At 45.0% G+C, this 27,949-nt stretch overlaps 1 protein-coding gene across 1 annotated transcript in view; it reads left to right on the top strand.

The window, feature by feature from the left end:
• The first annotated feature begins 4,209 nt into the window (after nucleotides 1–4,209).
• Nucleotides 4,210–27,949, top strand: part of LOC115149517 (phospholipid phosphatase-related protein type 1) — a 128,808-nt gene continuing 105,068 nt past the window's right edge. Inside the window, exon 1 of the mRNA XM_029692450.1 lies at nucleotides 4,210–4,483. The gene's annotated coding sequence lies outside the window, so the exon portion shown is untranslated. The remainder of the gene's footprint in view (nucleotides 4,484–27,949) is intronic.

Here is a 27,949-nt window from a genome sequence, read left to right as displayed (position 1 = left end):
TATTTCAGCTGATACTCTAGAGAGAGAGAGACAGATTTCAGCTGATATTCTACAGAGAGAGAGACAGATTTCAGCTGATACTCTAGAGAGAGAGACAGATTTCAGCTAATACTACAGAGAGAGAGACATATTTCAGCTGATACTACAGAGAGAGACAGACAGACAGTTAACCTTAAGAAAACACAGGTCTATTAGAACACACCAAAAAATACACAGACTAAATATTAACAACACAGGAAGCTTTCACATTGCTGTGAAAAAAGAGTTAAGAAAAATATTTACAATATAAACTGAAGTAAAAAGTAAAACAGCAACTATAAACAACAACAACGATACTATATACAGGGTATTACGGTACAGAGTCAATGTGGAGGCTATACATAGGGTATTACGGTACAGAGTCAATGTGGAGGCTATATACAGGGTATTACGGTACAGAGTCATAGTGGAGGCTATATACAGGGTATTACGGTACAGAGTCAATGTGGAGGCTATATACAGGGTATTACAGTACAGAGGCAATGTGGAGGCTATATACAGGGGGTACCGGTACAGAGTCAATGTGGAGGCTATATACAGGGGGTACCGGTAAAGAGTCAATGTGGAGGCTATATACAGGGGGTACCGGTACAGAGTCAATGTGGAGGCTATATACAGGGGGTACCGGTACAGAGTGAATGTGGAGGCTATAAACATGGGGTACCGGTACAGAGTCAATGTGGAGGCTATATTCAGGGGGTACCGGTACAGAGTCAATGTGGAGGCTATATACAGGGGGTACCGGTACAGAGTCAATGTGGAGGCTATATACAGGGGGTACCGGTACAGGGTCAATGTGGAGGCTATATACAGGGGGTACCGGTAAAGAGTCAATGTGGAGGCTATATTCAGGGGGTACCGGTACAGAGTCAATGTGGAGGCTATATACAGGGGGTACCGGTACAGAGTCAATGTGGAGGCTATAAACATGGGGTACCGGTACAGAGTCAATGTGGAGGCTATATTCAGGGGGTACCGGTACAGAGTCAATGTGGAGGCTATATACAGGGGGTACCGGTACAGAGTCAATGTGGAGGCTATATACAGGGGGTACCGGTACAGAGTCAATGTGGAGGCTATATACAGGGGGTACTGGTACAGAGTCAATGTGGAGGCTATATACAGGGGGTACCGGTACAGAGTCAATGTGGAGGCTATATACAGGGGGTACCGGTACAGAGTCAATGTGGAGGCTATATACAGGGGGGTACCGGTACAGAGTCAATGTGGAGGCTATATACAGGGGGTACCAGTACAGAGTCAATGTGGAGACTATATACAGGGGGTACCAGTATAGAGTCAATGTGGAGGCTATATACAGGGGGTACCGGTACAGAGTCAATGTGGAGGCTATATACAGGGGGTACCGGTACAGAGTCAATGTGGAGGCTATATACATGGGGTACCAGTACAGAGTCAATGTGGAGGCTATATACAGGGGGTACCAGTACAGAGTCAATGTGGAGACTATATTTCCATGGGGTACCGGTACAGAGTCAATGTGGAGGCTATATACAGGGTGTTACGGTACAGAGTCAATGTGGAGGCTATATACAGGGGGTACCAGTACAGAGTCAATGTGGAGGCTATATACAGGGGGTACCGGTGTAGTAGATATCTAGAGGACATTCAGTGGAGACCCTCTAGTGTCGTAGATATCCATCTCCACTGTTTTGAAACTGTAGAATATATTATTTTGAATACATTTTCTTGGTTCTAGATTCATGAAATGTTCCAAGTAAATTTAGGTGAGTTGCTGATTTTAATAAATGTAAAAACAAATAATAATAATTGCGTCAGAGTGTAAATATTATGTGTTTGATTTAGACCGGGGACCTGGCGGGAACTCAGTATCTGGCCCACGTCTGGACCTGGCCGGAACTCAGCATCTGGCCCACCTCTGGACCGGGGACCTGGCGGGAACTCAGTATCTGGCCCACCTCTGGACCTGGCGGGAACTCAGCATCTGGCCCACCTCTGGACTGGGGACCTGGCGGGAACTCAGTATCTGGCCCACCTCTGGACCTGGCGGGAACTCAGCATCTGGCCCACCTCTGGACCTGGCGGGAACTCAGTATCTGGCCCACCTCTGGACCGGGGACCTGGCGGGAACTCAGCATCTGGCCCACCTCTGGACCTGGTGGGACCTCAGCATCTGGCCCACCTCTGGACCTGGCGGGAACTCAGTATCTGGCCCACCTCTGGACCGGGGACCTGGCGGGAATTCAGCATCTGGCCCACCTCTGGACCGGGGACCTGGCGGGAACTCAGTATCTGGCCCACCTCTGGACCTGGCCGGAACTCAGCATCTGGCCCACCTCTGGACCTGGTGGGAACTCAGAATCTGGCCCACCTCTGGACCTGGGACCTGGCGGGAACTCAGTATCTGGCCCACCTCTGGACCGGGGACCTGGCGGGAACTCAGTATCTGGCCCACCTCTGGACCGGGGACCTGGCGGAAACTCACATCTGGCCCAACTCTGGACCGGGGACCTGGCGGGAACTCAGTATCTGGCCCACCTCTGGACTGGGGACCTGGCCGGAACTCAATATCTGGCCCACCTCTGGACCTGGCGGGAACTCAGTATCTGGCCCACCTCTGGACCTGGCGGGAACTCAGCATTTGGCCCACCTCTGGACCTGGCGGGAACTCAGCATCTGGCCCACCTCTGGACCTGGCGGGAACTCAGCATCTGGCCCACCTCTGGACCGGGGACCTGGCGGAAACTCAGCATCTGGCCCACCTCTGGACCTGGCGGGAACTCAGTATCTGGCCCACCTCTGGACCTGGCGGGAACTCAACATCTGTCCCACCTCTGGACCGGTGACCTGGCGGAAACTCAGCATCTGGCCCACCTCTGGACATGGCGTGAACTCAGTATCTGGCCCACCTCTGGACCTGGCGGGAACTCAGCCTCTGGCCCACCTCTGGACCGGTGACCTGGTGGGAACTCAGCATCTGGCCCACCTCTGGACCTGGCAGGAACTCAGTATCTGGCCCACCTCTGGACCTGGCGGGAACTCAGCATCTGGCCCACCTCTGGACATGGCGGGAACTCAGTATCTGGCCCACCTCTGGACTGGGGACCTGGCGGGAACTCAGCATCTGGCCCACCTCTGGACCGGGGATCCTGGCCGGAACTCAGCCGTACCTTTGTGCGGTATGTGGGCCAGACTTGGGCCGCTCCGTTTTAATTTGATTGGTCGGTAGTGTGTGGGCCAGCTTTGAGCCCGGGACCCAGGCATATACTGGGACAGAAAAACAAAAATGATGTGGCCCCCAGCTGAGCCTGAGTAATTTTACTAACTGGGTACCTCAATACACAGCAGGGTCACAACATCTGGTTTTCAGGGGAAATGGAAAGAGAGCCTGGACAATTTTTATTCCACTTATATATTGAAGCGACTTCTTCGTAGCAGGTTAGGAGAATTTACGCAGCAGGTTAGGAGAATTAAAATATCAGGTTAGGAGACTGAGTTTAAGGTTAGGAGAAAAGTTAGGGTTAGCAAAAAAATGCACTCCTAACCTGCTATGAAAATCATTTTGTATCGGAAGTGGCGTGAAAAGAGTGTGTCCGTTAATAACAAGGAGAAACGCCATCTTAACTCCTCCTTCTCGTTTATTGGATTGGTTGAAGATCCCCTTTTATTTATCTTCAGGACCAGAAGGAATGAAACGCCTTTTCTTTAACGCTACATTACCTTTAATACAACCTCCTCCCCAGGCGAACTGCACATGGGCAGAAGTGTATGGTGGACAATATTTTGATATAAAAACAAAACAAAAAACTATTGAGTGTAACCTCAACATTTCAAGCCATCAAAGTTCGTATTGTAGTAAAAACCATCACCGTTTTATATTGTAACGACCCCCGGTGTTAATAAGCGCGGATATCGGATACCATGCTTTCACCCTACAGTCGATAGCGCGCTGGACTTCGGGCTAGAAGGTCGAGGGTTCGAGACCTGCTTCCCTGCCTTTGTGCTTGGACTAATAGTATGTGAAGTTCTATGGTATTGGCTAGGGCTGGTGGTGGATTCAACCCTAACCTTCTCGTCCAGTAGCCAGCGTTCCTCCAGTAAACAGGTCCTGACAGTGTACAGGTGATGCACGGGTTGTGACGCCGCCTCCACCACAGTCACTAAAAAACAAATACTTGGTGGTGGACGAGACGCCAGTCCCCGTTGATAGCGGGGAGGCTGTATAAAAGCTCATTACCACGCCTGAGTGGTTTCTCAGTGGTAAAAACACGCCGTGGCCCCTCCTCCGACTCACAGCATCTCCTTTACATTCTGCCGACCGCTTTCTGATCTCCCGTCTCAAAGTGCACTGTAGCAACTCGGACAATACGATGGAGTAGCACGACTTTTGGCCGTTCTTTTCTTTCCAATCCCCCTTTTTTGATGGATTTGCACTTCTATTGGAATATACTTTAATCACACGGTAAGTTGTCCGTGATGCAGTCGGTGGCGCCCACGGACACTGGGTGAGAAATAAACTGAATTGTTGCTGTTCGCCAATTCAACTATTGTCTATTGTTGCTCACATCGTCCACGGTCGATAGCCTCCTGCTTTAATGGACACTAGTGGAGTGGCAGCGTGTTTCTTTCTACCAGCCCGTTACATGTAGCCAGTGTTTCACTATAGATTCACTTTGTTTCAATGGTCAAGCCTGGAGAGGGACAGGCTACTACGAGCATGGTCCTCAAGAGGGTCATTTTAATCATTTCAATGGTCATTTGACCAGCGAGGAGCCGTAGAGTCAAGACAAACACCTGCCTGTGGAAGTCATCTGGACCGTGAGGTCATTACCACACCGTGGTCGTGTTGACTTGTATATACCGACGTGTTGTGAGAGCCTAGAAATCACAAACAGACATATGTTCGCCATTAGCGGGGACATGGTGATGCAGCCTAGTCGCCTTTCTTTGGTCGTTGTCCGGTTTAGGAGCAGTGCTGATTTTAGGTTAATAATGAATGCATGAACTAGTGGGGACCTGATCCTATATTAGCTCTCCTACTCTAAGATCCTGATCTGTGATCTCCCGATCATCTTTACCCCAATCTGATTGCACACGATGCCCTACGGGCTGTGGTCCTTCTAGTTGGTGTTTAGCTACACTTCAGGCCTATCATGATATTGATGTGTGTCTATGCAATAAAGCAATTCGGGTGATTTCAACAACAACGTGGAAATCCCACCCCCACCCAACCATCAAAAGAGATTGAATTCACTCACCTCTATTGGACCAGCTAATGTATCTGGCCAGTGACTTCACATGGGCACATCATCACACTATGTCACTGCCTGGTCAACAGTAGTTTACTATATATAGGGAATATACTTCAGCTATGACTGGCCCTATGGATGGATGGATGGATGGATGGAAAGCCCTATAGAGTCAACATTAGAGGTCGACCGATTTATGATTTTTCAACGCCGCTACCGATTTATTGGAGGACCAAAAAAAGCCGATACCGATTAATCGGCCAATTTTTGTACATTTATTTATTTGTAATAATGACAATTACAACAATATTGAATGAACACTTATTTTAACTTAATATAATACATAAATACTATCAATTTAGCCTCAAATAAATAATGAAACATGTTCAATTTGGTTTAAATAATGCAAAAACAAAGTGTTGGAGAAGAAAGTAAAAGTGCAATATGTGCCATGTAAGAAAGCTAACGTTTAAGTTCCTTGCTCAGAACATGAGAACATATGAAAGCTGGTGGTTCCTTTTAACATGAGTCTTCAATATTCCCAGGTAAGAAGTTTTAGGTTGTAGATATTATAGGAATTATAGGACTATTTCTCTCTATACGATTTGTATTTCATATACCTTTGACTATTGGATGTTCTTATAGGCACTTTAGTATTGCCAGTGTAACAGTATAGCTTCCGTCCCTCTCCTCGCTCCTACCTGGGCTCGAACCAGGAACACATCGACAACAGCCACCCTCGAAGCAGCGTTACCCATGTAGAGCAAGGGGAACAACTACTCCAAGTCTCAGAGCGAGTGACGTTTGAAACGCTATTAGCACGCACCCGCTAACTAGCTAGTCATTTCACATGGGTTACACCAGTCTAATCTCGGGGGTTGATAGGCTTGAAGTCATAAACAGCGCAATGCTTGAAGAATTGCAAAGAGCTGCTGGCAAAACGCACGAAGGTGCTGTTTGAATGAATGCTTACGAGCCTGCTGCTGCCTACCATCGCTCAGACAGACTGCTCTATCAAATCATAGACTTAATTATAACATAATAACACACAGAAATAAGAGCGTTTGGTCATTAATAAGGTTGAATCAGGAAACTATCATTTCGAAAACGAAACGTTTATTATTTCAGTGAAATACGGAACCGTTCTGTATTGTATCTAACGGGTGGCATCCCTAAGTCTAAATATTCATGTTAGCAGGCAATATTAACTAAATATGCAGGTTTAAAAATATATACTTATGTATTGATTTAAAGAAAGGCATTGATGTTTATGGTTAGGTACATTGGTGCAACGACAGTGCTTTTTTCGCGAAGGCGCTTGATTCACCCGTTTGTGGAAGTAGGCTGTGATTCGATGATAAATTAACAGGCACCGCATCGATTATATGCAACACAGGACACGTTAGATAAACTAGTACTATCATCAACCATGTGTAGTTCACTAGTGATTATGTTAAGATTGATAGTTTTTTATAAGATAAGTTTAATGCTAGCTAGCAACTTACCTTGGCTTCTTGCTGCCCTCGCGTAACAGGTAGTCAGCCTGCCACGCAGGCTCCTCGTGGAGTGCAATGTAAGGCAGGTGGTTAGAGTGTTGGACTAGTAACCAGAAGGTTGCAAAAACGAATCCCCGAATCCCCCCTGAACAAGGCAGTTAACCCCCGTTCCTAGGCCGTCATTGAAAATAAGAATGTGTTCTTTAATCTGACTTGCCTAGTTAAATAAAGGTGTAAAAAAAAGAAGAAAAAAAAATCGGCAAATCGGTGGCCAAAAATACAGATTACCGATTGTTATGAAAACTTGAAATCGGCCCTAATTAATCAGCCATTCCGATTAATCGGTCAACCTCTAGTCAACATCACCACCATAGGCTGAGAATGTGTGGATGTTGATCCCCCTTGTTACACACACACACACACACATAGACAGCCTCATTTTCAGTGTGGAGGGGTGAATTCATGATGCCTTGTAGTGTTCGTTAGTTTCTTCTAATTGGCTAGATCAGTAATTAATGTGTATATTGTGCTGTGTATTAATCAGTGAAGGCTGGACAAGCTCTAGGCTACCATATTGTGTTCCATAAACGCCAGCTGGCTATTCAAATAGCGATTACTAACCCTCAGTGGTCGTCTACTTCATTCACTAACAGATTTACCCCTTTGCGGCTTTCTTTATGTTGGGTACTTGGGAATGTCGGGAACACGCTGCCTATAGGCTACAACACATCGATACAGATAAACTACAATGAACTACTGCCGTAGGTTAAACCTAAATCTAATACACTTTTATTAGTGTCAAATTATACAGGTACATTCTCAACACAGCAGTCAGTCAGCATTTAGAAAAGCATGCAGCTGTGTTTCAATAAAAAAAAGTCTGAAAACCCCCCCAACGATTAACCTTTCAGACTGAATTAAGTACATTTAAACACCTTTCAGACTGAATTAAGTACATTTAAACACCTTTCAGACTGAATTAAGTACATTTAAACACCTTTCAGACTGAATTATTTACATTTAAACACCTTTCAGACTGAATTAAGTACATTTAAACACCTTTCAGACTGAACTAAGGACCTTTTAAAGGGCCAATGCATCCATTTCTATCTCAATATCAAATTATTTCTGGGTAACAATTAAGGACCTTACTCTGATTGTTACATCATGTGATGTAAAAAGGGCTTTATAAATACATTTGATTTGATTTTCAATTCAAAATGTCAAAAAAATAAACAAAAATAGTTTCTTAGCAAATATCAATTTCTCAATCTAGAATTTAGCTATGACTGTCTGGGAGTGGCTTGAGTGGGAAGGGCTAAACAGAAAACAAGCTGTAATTGGCAGAGAGGTTTGGGTGTATGGCAATTCCACAGTAACAGAATTATGCTTTTAAAATGAGTGCCCCCCCCACACACACACACACACAAAGAAAATCTAATAAAACAACATCACTTACTCATTGCTAGCCTGCACTGGAAGTCTTGGCTGCATCATGTTAGCTCCCCGGTCACGATGCACAGAAGTTAACACACTCGAATAATGCGACACAGCATGTAGACATTTTTTAAAACTTAATTACTGTTCGCAAAACAATGTCCATACAGGCTTTACCACACTTTACAATGAAAGAAGATACCGATAGCTTCCCGTTTTGTAGGCTGACTTAACTACCTAGCTGACAGCTGAAGCTAACATCAATTCACTCCCCTAGTACTTTGTTTGTGATAATATACACACCTTTGCTTTACCCTACAGTACTGAACTGTATTCTACAGTACTGAACGGTATTCTACAGTACTGAACGGTATTCTACAGTACTGAACTGTATTCTACAGTACTGTACTTTACTCTACAGTAACTGTACTGGACTGTACTCTAATTTGCAGTACTGAACTGTACTCTACTCTACAGTAACTAATGAACTGTACTCTACTTTACTCTACAGTACTGAACTGTAATCTACTCTACTTTACTCTACAGTACTGAACTCTACTTTACTCTACAGTACTGAACTCTACTTTACTCTACAGTACTGAACTCTACTTTACTCTACAGTACTGAACTCTACTCTACAGTACTGAACTGAACTCTACTCTACAGTACTGAACTGAACTCTACTCTACAGTACTGAACTGAACTCTACTCTACAGTACTGAACTGTACTTTACTCTACAGTACTGAACTGTACTTTACTCTACAGTAACTGAACTCTACTTTACTCTACAGTAACTGAACTCTACTCTACAGTACTGAACTGTACTCTACTCTACAGTTCTGTAATTACTTTTTGAAAGGGTAATAAACTAGCAATAGTCTGTTGCTAAATATCTCAAAAAAGTAAAAGCATTGGCTGTGAAACACATAGAGCCATGACTACATGGAACTCTCTGCCGCCCCAGGTAACTCAGGACAGCAATGAAACCAGATAAAAAAAACACCTTACTGCACAACAGGGACTGTGAAGAGACACGCAGACAATTTGATATATATTTTGTATTGTAATTTACACTGTATTATGGATTGTAATGTGTAGATGGGTGGCCTTGCATGAATCATTGACTTGTGGCAGCCGGAGCAGGAACCATCTCCTGTTTCTGAAGCGCGAGGCAGGAGACAGGAGACAGGAGGCAGGAGACAGGAGGCAGGAGACAGGAGACAGGAGGCAGGAGACAGGAGGCAGGAGACAGGAGGCAGGAGGCAGGAGATGATGTACTGTTATGTGTATTATTAGCTCTTTTTATTTGTTGTTTTGTTTCCTGTTTGGACCCCGGGAAGAGTGTAATTGAGGATCCCAATAAAATATGAAATACTGTGTTGTATAGTACTGCGCTGTCCAAACGTGTAAACATAACTGTGGTTTGTCACTACTATGATTTCACATTATAGCCAATTCAATTGCAGAAATTCCGTTACTTTCTGAAATTCCATTAACGATTTGGTAACGGAATTTCAAGTTTTAATTCATCACTTCATAATAAGAAGTGTAACGATTCACCCACAGTTCAAATGGTTAAGATATTAGTACGTCGGTCCCCAGGAGCCCGAACCGATCCAAATTAAGCCGATTGAAACCTTATGAATTACCGTTTCACTAATGTTTTAACTCATATAGTCTTATTCTGAAAATACCTCGTATCTGTTGTGACTGAACTCATCTTATCCTTCAGGTCAGTAGCCTATTGAACTTTTATTCATGTAACTACGTATGACTGTCAGATAACATCTGCACACAGGGCAGGAGAGACAGCTGCCAACCAGAGGTAGGCCTAACAATGTTGTACACAGGGCAGGAGAGACAGCTGCCAACCAGAGGTAGGCCTAACCCTGTTGTACACAGGGCAGGAGAGACAGCTGCCAACCAGAGGTAGGCCTAACCCTGTTGTACACAGGGCAGGAGAGACAGCTGCTACTGCCAACCAGAGGTAGGCCTAACCCTGTTGTACACAGGGCAGGAGAGACAGCTGCCAACCAGAGGTAGGCCTAACCCTGTTGCACACAGGGCGGGAGAGACAGCTGCCAACCAGAGGTAGGCCTAACCCTGTTGCACACAGGGCGGGAGAGACAGCTGCCAACCAGGGATAGGCCTAACCCTGTTGTACACAGGGCGGGAGAGACAGCTGCCAACCAGAGGTAGGCCTAACCCTGTTGTACACAGGGCGGGAGAGACAGCTGCCAACCAGAGGTAGGCCTAACCCTGTTGCACACAGGGCAGGAGAGACAGCTGCCAACCAGAGGTAGGCCTAACCCTGTTGTACACAGGGCAGGAGAGACAGCTGCTGCTGCCAACCAGAGGTAGGCCTAACCCTGTTGTACACAGGGCAGGAGAGACAGCTGCTACTGCCAACCAGAGGTAGGCCTAACCCTGTTGTACACAGGGCAGGAGAGACAGCTGCTGCTGCCAACCAGAGGTAGGCCTAACCCTGTTGTACACAGGGCGGGAGAGACAGCTGCCAACCAGAGGTAGGCCTAACCCTGTTGCACACAGGGCAGGAGAGACAGCTGCTACTGCCAACCTGAGGTAGGCCTAACCCTGTTGTACACAGGGCAGGAGAGACAGCTGCCAACCAGAGGTAGGCCTAACCCTGTTGCACACAGGGCAGGAGAGACAGCTGCTGCTGCCAACCAGAGGTAGGCCTAACCCTGTTGTACACAGGGCAGGAGAGACAGCTGCTAGTGCCAACCAGAGGTAGGCCTAACCCTGTTTTAATAAGATAGATCTGTACAGCACCTTCAGCATTCAGCTGTTTGTGATGTCAAATCGTAGACTTTATCAGTTGAGTGACAACCGATGTAATGTGCTGGGTCGGCAGCGTAGCCTAGTGGTTAGAGCGTTGGACTAGAAACCGTAAAGGTTGCAAGTTCAAATCTCTGAGCTGATAATGTGCAAAATCTGTCATTCTGCCCCTGAACAAGGCAATTAACCCACTGTTCCCCGGTAGGCCATCATTGTAAATAAGAATTTGTTCTTAACTGACTTGACTAGTTAAATAAAATAATTTAAAAAAAGAGTTACTAAAAGTGCTGTAGAACAGGTCATTTTACCGGAGTGGATTCAACTGCTGATTGGGGTTTTCAATCATTCATATATTATATGGATTGTTCAGGTTTACCGTAAGAAATAGTTTGGGTTGTTTTGCTATAATAGTACTAAACAGTCAGTGTATTTGGTCATTTTTACATGAACCGGTTAATTTCATAAAAGACAGCAACAATTTTTTGGTGAGTTGTGCATTGTCTAGTTCGTAGGTCGGAGTGGGAGAACCTCTCTGTAAAATTCCTAACGGTCTAAACCATGTGGTTTTGAGACGGGGGTCAAATCCAAAACTGCATTATATTAATTGGCTAAATGCCATGCTAATTTTTAAAGATAAATATTCACATAGTACTAGCTAAAAAAAAATATATATCTGCAAAAATGACCAGTTAATTAGTGGTCGGGGTTGGCAAAGTTACTTTCTAAATGTAATCTGTTACAGTTACTAGTTACCTGTCCAAAATAGTAATCAGTAACTGTTGGATTACCCCAAACTCAGTAATGTAATCTGATTACATTCAGTTACTTTTAGAATACTTTCCCCTTAAGAGGCATTAGAAGAAGACAATTGAACAACATCTATTGCAGGATAAATCAATGTTAAAGTTTATACAGCTAGCCATATGGATGTTAAATTTTACTTTATGGGTTGGTTATGTAGGCTTCTTCTAGCCCATCACTACTGAAAAGGGCTATTTACATGGGAAACATGAATGCCATATGCTGCATTTGCTACAGGAATATATTGTTTACCTTTTAGTTGGTGACACTTTGATATCTTGATAATATGCAGCTGTTTAAAGGGCAAATCCACAGATGAAACAATAACAAAATGGCTGCTCCACCTCTGTTTTGGTAAAAAGCTGAAGGATGGGCCTGGAGAAATGTAACCAGTCTCAGATTAATAGACAGAGCTGTGGATGCAAGGACTGACCATCCATGATATCAAAAGTATTGTTTTAATGTTATGAGGCTATACAGTGTTTGTTTACATTTATAATGTTTAAATCATTGGAGTAAAACAAGCTTATATTCTGGGTTCTCATGGACTGTGACAGTTGAACTCATGAGGCATTTAGAAATTATATTATTCAGGAATCAATGGACATACTATATATATATTTCTAATATATATCATTTATATGTCCAAAAATGGATGTAGCAACTACAGATTGCCCCTTTAAGTCTATCAATAGTGTGCCAGTTTGAGCATATGTCCATTAGACATATGGATTTATTTGTTTTATCATCGTGAATTAGATTGATCAATAAAAGCCCTACATTTATTCCATCGGCTGGGATCCGCACCGTGCAGCTGTTGCAAGAGCACATTTTCCACTGACTGTCCACTGGTTTCAAAAACAATGATTGATAGGCAGCTTAAACTTCTTGAATTCAACTATTATCGAGTTCAAATACACATTTAGATACGTGAACAGCCGTCCACAACCACAACCCGTAACGTACAAATAGCAAAAGGAGAGAGCAGCAGTGTGATTCACATCAATGCTCTATGTAGATATCAATAATAAGTTATATCTGTATCGCTGTAGACTACATCACTGCTGTCATCCTTACAGGACCTCCAAGAGTTTATTCAAGTTGGCCGACAGCAGTCGTACCATTGGAAGACATAGCTTGGACTGTAGCCTACAAAAGCATGTTTTCGCTCTTTTCCCACGATCCATCAAACACATTTGGTGTGTCATAGTGGTCTCTGATTGGTGGTCAGACTCGTTCACGTTGAACAAATTGTAAACTTGCGCCTTTTTTTCAATGCTGGTTTGAATGTCATTGAGAAAATAGAGAAGGATTAAAGATTTTTTTGTGTGCAAACATCCTTTCTGAATGTAAAAGTAATCCAAGAAGTAATCATCTAGTTTTTCTAAAGTAATCTGTAATCTGATTAAAATATTTTATCTGGTAACATAACGGATTACAGTTACCGTTTTTTTGTTGTTGTTGTAATCCCTTACATGTAACGGATTACATATATTCTGTTACTCCCCAACCCTGTCAGTGGGTGATGGGGATTTCAGATAAATGTGGGGGGACAAAAATAATAAATTACCCCCCCTCCTCCTAATCTGATAGTGGGCTGGTAGATGTTCAGTCTGCCCAGCTGGTAGATTCTCAGTCTGCCCTATGGCTCAGCTCAGCTGGTAGATGATCAGTCTGCCCAGCTGGTAGATTCTCAGTCTGCCCTATGGCTCAGCTCAGCTGGTAAATGATCAGTCTGCCCAGCTGGTAGATTCTCAGTCTGCCCTATGGCTCAGCTCAGCTGGTAGATTCTCAGTCTGCCCTATGGCTCAGCTCAGGTGGTAGATTCTCCTCAGTTGTCCAGTGTTGGTGAGATGCTGTCTGTTTGTGGCCCGCTTGTTAACTTGCACGATTCTTCCCATTCTCCTTCGACCTCTCATCAACGAGCTGTTTTCACCCACAGGACTGTTGCTGACTGGATGTTTTTGTTTGTTGCATCATTCTCAGTAAACCCGAGACACTGTCGTGCATGAAAAGCCCAGGAGGCTGTTTCTGAGGTACTGGAACTGGTGCACCTGGCACCGATCATACCAGGCTCAGATCATACCAGGCTCAGATCATACCAGGCTCAGTCACTTAGGTCACTAGCTTTATCCAGTCTAACGTTCAATGGAACAGTAACTGAATGCCTTGATGCCTGTCTGCCTGCTTTATATAACAAGCCACCGCCACATGACTCCACTGTCTGCCTGCTTTATATAACAAGCCACCGCCTCATTACTCCACTGTCTGCCTGCTTTATATAACAAGCCTCCGCCACATGACTCCACTGTCTGCCTGCTTTATATAACAAGCCACCGCCACATGACTCCACTGTCTGTAGGAGCGAACCATGTGTGAACTGGGTGGTGTACCTAATAAACTGGCCAACTGAGTGTATATAAAAGGAAAATCACATTCATTGACTGCACTGGGCCTTTAAACACCTTTTCAGACTGAACTGATCTCCTCCAATAAACATGTCTAATCAAATGTTTTTCGTCACGTGCTTCGTAACCAACATCTGTGGACGAACAGTGAAATGTTGACTTCAGGTTCCTTCCCAACAATGTAGAGAGAATAAATAAATACACAATGAGTAATGATAAATTGGCTATATACACTGAGTGTACAAAACATTAAGAACACCTTCCTAATATTAAGTTGCAAACCCCCAACCCCCCTTTTGCACCTTACCTTACCCCTTACCTCAGTTCATTAGGGTATGGACTCAACAAGGTGTCGGAAGAGTTCCACAAGGATGTAGGCCCAGTTAAATGTCTTGCCAATTCACCCTCTGAATGGCACGTATACACAATCCATGTCTCAAAGATGAAAATCCTTCTTTGACTTGTCTCCACTCTTGTCTCATCTACACTGATTTTGATAAATATTTAAGTGAAGTCAATAAGGGATCATAGCTTTTACTTTGTCGGTCTATATCATGGAAAGAGCAGGTGTTCATAATGTTTTGTAGAAAAATGACCAAGAGACAAGTCAACATAACGTATTCATGTAAGAAACGGTCTGATATCAAACTCTCAGTTCAGACCTCTAGGAGACATGGTGGACATGGTGGACAAACGGTTCAGACCTCTAGGGGACATGGTGGACAAACGGTTCAGACCTCTAGGGGACATGGTGGACAAACGGTTCAGACCTCTAGGAGACATGGTGGAGATACGGTGAATCTCGTCTCCGTAATAAATGATCAGTATCTCTACCCGCTCCTATGAACCATAGCATGTTCCATACCAATGTATCTTAGAGAGCGGATGTTGTGACAAACCTCCATGAAATACGCAGCCAAAGGGTTTCTCTGATCAAGAGTGCTGATATTACTCCTGTTCTGCTATCCTTGTTTCATTTTTTTCTACATAGAATAGACCACAAATACACTTAATCAGCCAGAAGAGGACTGGCCACCCCTCATAGCCTGGTTCCTCTCTAGGTTTCTTCCTAGGTTCTGGCCTTTCTAGGGAGTTTTTCCTAGCCACCATGCTTCTACACCTGCATTGCTTGCTGTTTGGGTGTTTTAGGCTGGGTTTCTGTACAGCACTTTGAGATATCAGCTGATGTAAGAAAGGCTTTTATAAATACATTTGATTTGATTTGAATCACATTTTTTTTGTGGAACACATAACGATACCCTTAATCTTAATGGTTTTGCCCGTGGAAGGGGGATTTAGCAGTGTGCATTTGTTCATAAAGGTACATTGGCCATCTGTAGTTACAGTTCAGCACATTGTCTAGGAAAGTGCTACATGACAGGGCTAGGGCTATGTGGCAGGGCTACGTGGCAGGGCTACGTGGCAGGGCTAGGGCTACGTGGCAGGGCTAGGGCTACGTGGCAGGGCTACATGGCAGGGCTACGTGGCAGGGCTAGGGCTACGTGGCAGGGCTACGTGGCAGGGCTACGTGGCAGGGCTAGGGCTACGTGGCAGGGCTACGTGGCAGGGCTAGGGCTACGTGGCAGGGCTACGTGGCAGGGCTAGGGCTACGTGGCAGGGCTAGGGCTACGTGGCAGGGCTACGTGGCAGGGCTACGTGGCAGGGCTACGTGGCAGGGCTACGTGGCAGGGCTACGTGGCAGGGCTAGGGCTACGTGGCAGGGCTACGTGGCAGGGCTAGGGCTACGTGGCAGGGCTACGTGGCAGGGCTAGGGCTACGTGGCAGGGCTAGGGCTACGTGGCAGGGCTACGTGGCAGGGCTACGTGGCAGGGCTAGGGCTACGTGGCAGGGCTATGGCAGGGCTACGTGGCAGGGCTACGTGGCAGGGCTACGTGGCAGGGCTACGTGGCAGGGCTACGTGGCAGGGCTACGTGGCAGGGCTACGTGGCAGGGCTACGTGGCAGGGCTACGTGGCAGGGCTATGTGGCAGGGCTAGGGCTACGTGGCAGGGCTACGTGGCAGGGCTACGTGGTAGGGCTACGTGGCAGGGCTACGTGGCAGGGCTACGTGGCAGAGCTACGTGGCAGGGCTACGTGGCAGGGCTACGTGGCACCGGTGGATGATCAGACTTCACCAGTTGACTGATGTAGGGGGCGTGTCTAGAGACTACCCGTGGGGCTTAATTTGTAAATCGTGAGTTGCCAGATGAGGCGGGTGACCTGGGGAGTTCTGAGGTGTCAGAAAGCACAAGGAGGAAAGCAATTGGTGGCGCAGCGGTCTAAGGCACTAAATCTCAGTGCAAAAGGCGTCTCTACAGTCCATGGTTCGAATCCAGGCTGTATCACACCCGGCTGTGATTGAGAGTCCCATAGAGCGGCGCACAATTGGCCCAGCGTCGTCCGGGTTTGGCCGGGGTAGGCCATCATTGTAAATAAGAAATGTTTTTCTTAACTGACTAGCCTAGTTAAATAAAGGTTACTTTAAAAAAATATATATATGTATATATATATATATATATAATGAAGCATTGCATTGCATTTACCTAGTAACATAGAGCAGTAGAGTAGAGGTGCTTACAGAAGTGGCACACATGGGGAACATTTCTTGTAGACTAAAGTAGGTTCCGGAATTTATAAAAAAAAATGTAATTCTACGTAATTTTACATGACTGGAAATTTCAGCAGAATCTTTTTTAATAATACCACACAAATGATGGAAATGACAGGCTACTTTGACACTGACAAATTGAGAATCTGAGATCAATAAACACGACCTTGTCTTGAATCCATCAACAGTCCAGTCCTACGTACGTGGAGATAGATATTGTACAATATGAGGGGGAAATTATAGTCCTAAAAAAAGGCTTCCCAGTTTCACTGACTCACCCTATGATGTGCAGCTCACTCGCCGGTAATATCCGATGCGCTCGTGCCAAAAGCCTCTCTCTCTCTCTCCCAGGCCAATTTGGAAGTTGATCAAATATTTGTTAGCCTAGAGAAGATAGATTAGAGTCTTCTCTTTTCAGCAAGAGACATTTGCTTTCCAACCTGTGTTTTCATGCGATTGGTTTTGAAATATTACGAAAGGCCGGTTTTGTCTGCGTGATGTTTTTTCACTGACAGATTTAAGAGTCCTTTAAAAACAAAATGGACTAGAGCTAAGCACAGGCAAAGTCCTAGAGGAAAACCTGGTTCAGTCTGCTTTCCAACAGACACTGGGAGATGAATTCACCTTTCAGCAGGACAACAACCTAAAAGGCCAAATCTACACTGGAGTTGCTTACCAAGACGGCATTGAATGTTCCTGAGTGGCTTAGTTACAGTTTTGACTTAAATCTGTTTGAAAATCTATGGCAAAACTTGAAAATGGCTTTCTAGCAATGATCAGCAACCAATTTGACAGAGCTTGAAGAGTTTTAACAAGAATAATGTGCAAATATTGTACAATCCAGGTGTTCAAAGCTCTTAGAGACATACCCAGAAAGACTGTAAGTAATCGCTGCCAAAGGAGATTCTAACATGTATCGTGAATACTTATGTAATTTACATTTTCGTATTTCATTTTCAACACATTTGCCCAAATTTCTAAAAACGTTTTAACTTTTGTTATTTTGGGATATTTTGTTGATGAGTGAGGAAAAAAATATATAATTTAATCCATTTTAAAAACAGGCTGAAGCACTACAAAATGTGGAATGAGTCAAGGGGTATGAATACTTTCTGAAAGCAGTGTAAAATACACACCTTTTGTAGGCAGTCATTTATTTCAATCGCTTATAAACTTAACTGAATGAACAACAAAGACGTAATGAAATGTGACATGTTATTAGTTTGGGGAATGGCATTGTCTCTGAGGGAAGATCCTCGGAGACAGATGATGTGATGGCAGGGAGCCCTATGCAGGTGCGTTGGTACCGTTTGCTGTGTGGTAGCAGATCATTCCTCTGACACCGCCTGGTATAGAGGTCCTGGATGGCAGGGAGCCCTATGCAGGTGCGTTGGTACCGTTTGCTGTGTGGTAGCAGATCATTCCTCTGACACCGCCTGGTATAGAGGTCCTGGATGGCAGGGAGCCCTATGCAGGTGCGTTGGTACCATTTGCTGTGTGGTAGCAGATCATTCCTCTGACACCGCCTGGTATAGAGGTCCTGGATGGCAGGTAGCTCGGCCCCAGTGATGTACTGGGCTGTACTCACTACCCTCTGTAGCATCTTGCTGTCGGATGCCGAGCGGTTGCCATACCAGGCGGTGATGCAGCCAGTCAAGATGCTCTCGATGGTGCAGCTGTAGAACTTTTTGAGGATCTGAGGACCCATGACAAATCTTTTCAGCTACCTAAGGGGGAAGAGGTATCGTCGTGCCCTCTTCATGACTGTGTTGGTGTGTGTGGACCATGATAGATCCTTAGTGATGTGGACTCAGGAACTTAAAGCTCTCCACCGGCTCCACTAAAGTCCCGTCGATGTGGACGGGGGCCGGGCTCGGCCCTCCTTTTCCTGTAATCCACGATCAGCTCCTTTGTCTTGCTGACGTTGAGGGAGAGGTTGTTCTGAGAGAACATGGGTAATATGACATGTAAATACATCCCAACATTTACACCCATTGGTTGAGAGAAAGGAAAGGTGATAATTGCAAGAGTGAGCCCATAGGTTAAGCAGCAAGCGTGAGGAATGTGCATTATTTTGCCATGCTTATAGGTCACAGGGTAAATAGATTAATCACATTCCACACATGGTTAATAGGAAACAGGAGAAGAATGAGATGCTGATAATGATACGTGCGTTTTCATTCCCACAATGCCCGTAGACTAGAAAACAAAGTGAATTATGTTATGTTTACTGGATGAAGTTAAACGAGCAGTTCCTGATTTGAACTTTCGTAAACTACATTTTAATCGAGTAGAGGCTTTATCTGAATGAACGACAAAGGGAATTCAATATGACATTTCATTAAACAGTTTTGGTGAATGGCCTCGTCTCCGAGGGAAGATCCTCTGAGCCAGATGATGTGATGACAGGTAGCCCTATGCAAGGGGCTGCTGGGATTGAAATGCCTCCAAAATCAATATACGTTACTTACCAGCGAGAAGGGACACGATGAAGCAACAATTGGATATAAAGATTGAAAACAACGATTCATTTGATAAAAAAAAAATAATCTAATAATAATTATATGCATGTAAGGAATATCACAAAAGTGAGATTATGCTCTAGTGGAAAGTCTTATGTGCCATTTCAATAAAGCACGGCGAAACCAAGCGGCAGAATTAACCTGATGTGTTGATATTACACACTACGTATGATCGCAGTTGGATTTGTATGATCAAAGTTGATGATTGCTTTGCGTCGAAACCGAACCCAGGTCATACGAAACGATAGAGACGCGTTAGTAAAGAGTGTCTGACCCAGTTTCCGGTCTGCTGAGTGCCTCGTATATATTGTTTTACATAATGACCAAGGCGCTATAATTAATGACACCCACGGACGTATGCAAATGTCATTTGATACTGTCCAACCAATGTAGCTATTAGGACCGTAGAGCCGAGAGGATCTCGGCTGGCCAGCCGAGAGGATGGCCAGTAGATAGGATCGCCAGCCGAGAGGATCGCCAGCCGAGAGGATCGCCAGTAGATAGGATCTGACATATATGAGGTGGAGCAGAGCATGATCAGCGACCTAGATTTCGGGAGAGTGAGGGTGGAGTTGTACCCAGTGTGGTTGCTGGGGTTGCGGTTTCAGTTCTGAACGAGTGACCCGTGTAGCGTTGAGGTGAAAGATAACACCTTTTTATATTACTTGACAAAGGAGAGAAGTGAAACCAGAATTTGGATGAGGGTTGAAGAGGAGGGATGAATAGAGAATGATGAGGAGCAGAGCTGAGGGGCCGAGGAAGAGGAGGGATGAATAGAGAATGATGAGGAGCAGAGCCGAGGGGCCGAGGAGGAGGAGGGATGAATAGAGAACACAATTGCATTTTATCGATGGCAATTTGAATGCACAGAGATACCATGATGAGATCCTGAGGCCCATTGTCGTGCCATTCGTCCTCCTCCATAATCTCATGTTTCAGCATGATAATGCACGGCCCCATTTCACAAGGATCTGTACACAATTCATGGAAGCTGAAAATGTCCCAGTTCTTCCATGGCCTGCATACTCACCAGACATGTCACCCCTTGAGCATGTTTGGGATGCTCTGGATTGACGTGTACGACGGAGTATTCCAGTTCCCGCCAATATCCACCAACTTCACACAGCCATTGAAGAAACGTGGGACAACATTCCACAAGCCACAATCAACAGCCTGATCAACTCTATGTGAAGGAGATGTGTCGCGCTGCATGAGGCAAATGGTGGACACACCAGATATTGACTGGTTTTCTGATCCAGGCCCCTACCTTTTTGTGACCAACAGATTCATATCTGTATTCCAAGTCATGTTAAATTCATAGATTAGGGCCTAATACATTTATTTCAATTGACTGATTTCCTCATATGAACTGTAACTCAGTAAATTATTTTGAAATTGTTGCATGTTTTGTTTCAGTGTACGTACGATATATACACAGTTAATCAGCTAACTGGACAAAATTGCTTGAGGAATATCCTCTGTTCAAGAAATATGGATTTAAAAATTGACAAGGTATAATTGACTCGACAACAAGAAATATACAAATTTAACAATATAATCAAAAGTTATATGTGGCTGTTTATCAAAGTTGTCTGGTTCAAATTGATAATTGTCCTTTCTGGAATAGTCCACTGGAATAGTCCACCTCCTCCTCTGATTGGCCAGGAGACAGGCTTCCTGTTTCCTGATAGGTTAGGATATCTGTCACAGTGATTCTCTCAGGGGAGAGATGGGATCAAAGTGACAAATAAGGACAACCTCATCACCCCAAGATACAGACAGGATAGTTTATATATAGTGCACTACTTTTGACCACGACCCATAGAGCACAATGTAGGGAGTATGGTTCCATTTGGGACACTATCATCGATGCTGATGGTCATCCAACCTATGAATGGTAATACATTACACTGCCAGGAAAATGGCTGCTGACGGCACCTGTCCTGTCCTGGCTAGACACACAGCAACCCTGTCCTGTCCTGGCTAGACACACAACAACCCTGTCCTGTCCTGGCTATACACAACATCCCTGTCCTGTCCTGGCTATACACAACAACCCTGTCCTGGCTATACACACAACAACCCTGTCCTGTCCTGGCTATACACACAGCAGTCCTGTCCTGTCCTGGCTATACACAACAACCCTGTCCTGGCTATACACACAACAACCCTGTCCTGTCCTGGCTATACACACAGCAACCCTGTCCTGTCCTGGCTATACACAACAACCCTGTCCTGGCTATACACACAACAACCCTGTCCTGGCTATACACACAACAACCCTGTCCTGTCCTGGCTATACACACAACAACCCTGTCTTGTCCTGGCCATACACACAACAACCCTGTCCTGTCCTGGCTATACACACAACAACCCTGTCCTGTCCTGGCTATACACAACAACCCTGTCCTGGCCATACACAACAACCCTGTCCTGGCTATACACACAACAACCCTGTCCTGTCCTGGCTATACACACAGCAACCCTGTCCTGTCCTGGCTATACACAACAACCCTGTCCTGGCTATACACAACAACCCTGTCCTGGCTATACACACAACAACCCTGTCCTGTCCTGGCTATACACACAGCAGTCCTGTCCTGTCCTGGCTATACACAACAACCCTGTCCTGGCTATACACACAGCAACCCTGTCCTGTCCTGGCTATACACAACAACCCTGTCCTGGCTATACACACAACAACCCTGTCCTGGCTATACACACAACAACCCTGTCCTGTCCTGGCTATACACACAACAACCCTGTCCTGTCCTGGCTATACACACAACAACCCTGTCTTGTCCTGGCTATACACACAACAACCCTGTCCTGTCCTGGCTATACACACAACAACCCTGTCCTGTCCTGGCTATACACACAGCAACCCTGTCCTGGCTATACACACAGCAGTCCTGTCCTGGCTATACACACAGCAGTCCTGTCCTGGCTATACACAACAACCCTGTCTTGTCCTGGCTATACACACAACAACCCTGTCCTGTCCTGGCTATACACACAACAACCCTGTCCTGTCCTGGCTATACACACAGCAACCCTGTCCTGTCCTGGCTATACACACAACAACCCTGTCCTTTCCTGGCTATACACAACAACCCTGTCCTGTCCTGGCTAGACACACACAACAACCCTGTCCTGTCCTGGCTATACACACAACAACCCTGTCCTGTCCTGGCTAGACACACAACAACCCTGTCCTGTCCTGGCTAGACACACAACAACCGTGTCCTGTCCTGGCTATACACACAACAACCCTGTCCTGTCCTGGCTATAAACACAACAACCCTGTCTTGTCCTGGATACACACAACAACCCTGTCTTGTCCTGGCTATGCACACAACAACCCTGTCTTGTCCTGGCTATACACACAACAACCCTGTCTTGTCCTGGCTATGCACACAACATCCCTGTCCTTACCTGGCTATACACAACAACCCTGTCCTGTCCTGGCTATACACACAACAACCCTGTCCTGTCCTGGCTATACACACAACAACCCTGTCCTGTCCTGGCTAGACACACAACAACCCTGTCCTGTCCTGGCTAGACACACAACAACCCTGTCCTGTCCTGGCTATACACAACAACCCTGTCCTGTCCTGGCTAGACACACAACAACCCTGTCCTGTCCTGGCTAGACAACCAACAACCCTGTCCTGTCCTGGCTAGACACACAACAACCCTGTCCTGTCCTGGCTAGACACACAACAACCCTGTCCTGTCCTGGCTAGACACACAGCAACCCTGTCCTGTCCTGGCTATACACACATCAACCCTGTCCTGTCCTGGCTATACACACAACAACCCTGTCCTGTCCTGGCTAGACACACAACAACCCTGTCCTGTCCTGGCTAGACACACAACAACACTGTCCTGTCCTGGCTAGACACACAACAACCCTGTCCTGTCCTGGCTATACACACAACAACCCTGTCCTGGCTATACACACAACAATCCTGTCCTGTCCTGGCTATACACACAACAACCCTGTCCTGTCCTGGCTATACACAACAACCCTGTCCTGGCTATACACAACAACCCTGTCCTGTCCTGGCTATACACACAACAACCCTGTCCTGGCTATACACACAACAACCCTGTCCTGGCTATACACACAGCAACCCTGTCCTGTCCTGGCTATACACACAGCAACCCTGTCCTGTCCTGGCTATACACACAGCAACCCTGTCCTGTCCTGGCTATACACACAGCAACCCTGTCCTGGCTATACACACAACAACCCTGTCCTGTCCTGGCTATACACAACAACCCTGTCCTGGCTATACACACAACAACCCTGTCCTGTCCTGTCTATACACACAACAACCCTGTCTTGTCCTGGCTATACACACAACAACCCTGTCCTGTCCTGGCTATACACACAGCAGTCCTGTCCTGGCTATACACACAACAACCCTGTCCTGGCTATACACACAACAACCCTGTCCTGTCCTGGCTAGACACACAACAACCCTGTCCTGTCCTGGCTATACACACAACAACCCTGTCCTGTCCTGGCTATAAACACAACAACCCTGTCTTGTCCTGGATACACACAACAACCCTGTCTTGTCCTGGCTATGCACACAACAACCCTGTCCTGTCCTGGCTATACACACAACAACCCTGTCTTGTCCTGGCTATGCATACAACAACCCTGTCTTGTCCTGGCTATGCATACAACATCCCTGTCCTGTCCTGGCTATACACACAACAACCCTGTCCTGTCCTGGCTATACACACAACAACCCTGTCCTGTCCTGGCTAGACACACAACAACCCTGTCCTGTCCTGGCTAGACACACAACAACCCTGTCCTGTCCTGGCTAGACACACAACAACCCTGTCCTGTCCTGGCTATACACACAACAACCATGTCTTGTCCTGGATACACACAACAACCCTGTCTTGTCCTGGCTATGCACACAACAACACTGTCCTGTCCTGGCTATACACACAACAACCCTGTCCTGTCCTGGCTATACACACAACAACCCTGTCCTGTCCTGGCTAGACACACAGCAACCCTGTCCTGTCCTGGCTATACACAACAACCCTGTCCTGTCCTGGCTATACACAACAACCCTGTCCTGTCCTGGCTAGACACACAACAACCCTGTCCTGTCCTGGCTAGACACACAACAACCCTGTCCTGTCCTGGCTAGACACACAACAACCCTGTCCTGTCCTGGCTAGACACACAACAACCCTGTCCTGTCCTGGCTAGACACACAACAACCCTGTCCTGTCCTGGCTATACAAACAGCAACCCTGTCCTGTCCTGGCTATACACACAGCAACCCTGTCCTGTCCTGGCTATACACACAACAACCCTGTCCTGTCCTGGCTATACACACAACAACCCTGTCCTGTCCTGGCTAGACACACAACAACACTGTCCTGTCCTGGCTAGACACACAACAACCCTGTCCTGTCCTGGCTATACACACAACAACCCTGTCCTGTCCTGGCTATATACACAACAACCCTGTCCTGGCTATACACACAACAACCCTGTCCTTTCCTGGCTATACACACAGCAACCCTGTCCTGTCCTGGCTAGACACACAACAACCCTGTCCTGTCCTGGCTAGACACACAACAACCCTGTCCTGTCCTGGCTATAAACACAATAACCCTGTCCTGGCTATACACACAACAACCCTGTCCTGGCTATACACACAACAACCCTGTCTTGTCCTGGCTATACACACAACAACCCTGTCTTGTCCTGGCTATACACACAGCAACCCTGTCCTGTCCTGGCTACACACACAACAACCCTGTCCTGTCCTGGCTATACACACAACAACCCTGTCTTGTCCTGGCTATTCACACAGCAACCCTGTCCTGTCCTGGCTACACACACAACAACCCTGTCCTGTCCTGGCTATACACACAACAACCCTGTCCTGTCCTGGATACACACAGCCATGGTGTCCGCTGTGTCCTCTCTCCTCCTAATGACTGTAGTAACATATGCTGTAGCTGTTGACTGTAAATCAGAGGAACCGTGGACGTACTGTTGGTGAACACAGTTCAACACAGTATGTTAGTATATCTATATTATATAATCTATTTTCAGTATGTCAGGGTAGTCCTTTATGTATTATCCAAGGGCATTGAAGTAAACTTCATTGTTTGACCTCCAATGTTACCAGTTTGCGCTGTGAGATACAGTAGGCCTACAGCTATACAGTCCTACCAACTTAACCCTCTCCTCTCTATCTCCTCTAGCTAAGGCATGGAAAGAAACAGTAGGCCTACAGCTATACAGTCCTACCAACTTAACCCTCTCCTCTCTATCTCCTCTAGCTAAGGCATGGAAAGATACAGTAGGCCTACAGCTATACAGTCCTACCAACTTAACCCTCTCCTCTCTATCTCCTCTAGCTAAGGCATGGAAAGATACAGTAGGCCTACAGCTATACAGTCCTACCAACTTAACCCTCTCCTCTCTATCTCCTCTAGCTAAGGCATGGAAAGATACAGTAGGCCTACAGCTTGATACAGTATGCATATATACAGCTCTGTGTAGTTCCACCTCTTCTCTATGTCATGGTTCGTTTGAAGTACTGAAGCCAGCGCTGGGTAGATAAAAGACAAAACGGATTTGATCCAGACAGTCGTTACGCTATGTGATGTGAAACAATGGACAGGTTCCTAGATGGGAAGATAGTTATTTGATCTATGTATTTCATAGAAACTATAGAAACTATAGGTTTCACACATATTCCATAGAAGTGGACATGTATACAGATACAGTATACTTGTGTTACTATAGCGATTTAGATGGGCTGTAATAACACATGTAACATAGTAGCTATGATAAGGTCCTATTCAAACCAAGGAGAAAATCCTGCCTCGGATTCTACTATTTACCAAGTTTTTTGGTCTTTAAAAAACTATGTTATCATTTATTGTTTGCGCTTGCATGATAAGTCATTTAGTTAATTATGACGGATAAACTTAAAGAAACAGTTGGTAATTAAGCCCACCTGTCTGAATGTTGAGCTTGTCACACGGTCACGGCCACACATTGGTCTCAAACATCAGTTACAATGTTGCGAGAATTAATGAAGATGCAACTGGAATAAACTTTGATCTCTTTTATTATAATTTTTTTGCAAAAATTGCAAAAAAAGTTGTTTTTGAAGCCATGAGAGGGACCGGATCTGGCCAAATTAGGTTCTGTATCGAAACAGTCTAAAATGGAGGTTCTGTATAGGAGAGGTGCCGGATCCTTTTGCTGTGGCAACAAAAATATGTGGTCCAGTTATAGGAATTACACTTTAACAATGTATTCCTTATGATTTATTTTTGGACTGTCTTTTTTTTGCCATTTATGAATGTTTTATTCATTACATTTCCATGGGCTATATTAGTAAAGGCAAACTGTAATTATTTTATCAAATAAAATAAAACAAATATATGTACACTATACCAGTCAAAAGTTTTGGACACACCAACTCATTCCAGGGTTTTTCTTTATTTTTACTATTTTCTACATTGTAGAATAATAGTGAAGACATCAAAACTATGAAATTACACATTTGGAATCATGTAGTAACCAAAAAAGTGTTCAACAAATCAAAATATATTTTAGATTTTAGATTCTTCAAAGTAACCACCCTTTGCCTTGATGACAGCTTTGCACACTCTTGGCATTCTCTCAACCAGCTTCACCTGGGATGCTTTTTCAACAGTCTTGAAGGAGTCCCCACATATGCTGAGCACTTATTCTACAATTTAGAAAATAGTAAAAATTAAGAAAAACCCTTGAATGAGTAGGTGTTTTAAAAGTGTGTGTGTGTTTATATATTCACACACACACACGCACACCTAAAGGGGTCGTAAACTTCTAAATCAAACGACTTAGACTTTTAGAGTATTAACTAGCATTGCAAAGGTTAATCCATTCTTTTCTAATTAAAAATCTCTCCCTAATTTCTGAATCACGCTTGTAACGTCAGTAGGCTTCTATACTTTGGATTCGGAGGAGCAGTTAGCCTACACACGCACACACAGTGGCAAAGATATTCAGCTGGCAGGCAGGCAGACACTGGAATAAGTTTCTTTGCATAGGTGCTTTGTTGCATTTTTTTGTGGTACTGGGGAAAAAAATGCCTGGAACGTAAAATAACATTATTCCTATTCTTTTAAAAGAACGATTCTGTTCCGGAACAGTATAGATCACTTTCGTTCCTGGTTTTGATTCTGTTCCTCAAAGTTTTCTGTTCTGTTCCCTGAACCTGTTCAAACACTTGGTTTTAATTACATAATAGTTCATAGTTGATATCATTAAAATCACTAGGACTAATTGGTAGGTCTACCATTACTTGCTACTTCTGTGAACTGTCATTATTCTCCCTCATGAGAAATTAGAAAATATCTTCAAGATATGTGGTGGTTGGTAGCGAAATTACAAGACATAACTGAAGGTAAACAGTTACTCTAAAACTATATATATGTTGATATGAGTTTGAAGGGGTCTTTACGTCAACATTATTGTGTTTTAATGTATTTCTGATAGCGTTTTAAGACTTTTCTGGTTTATGTTTTCTAACACCCTTTTCCATCTGTTCATCCA

This window comes from Salmo trutta, chromosome 15, assembly GCF_901001165.1.
Source record: "Salmo trutta chromosome 15, fSalTru1.1, whole genome shotgun sequence".
Classification (NCBI taxonomy): domain Eukaryota; kingdom Metazoa; phylum Chordata; class Actinopteri; order Salmoniformes; family Salmonidae; genus Salmo; species Salmo trutta.
The sequence above is the reverse complement of the archived record's forward strand: the minus strand, read 5'-3'. Positions and strand labels throughout refer to the sequence as shown.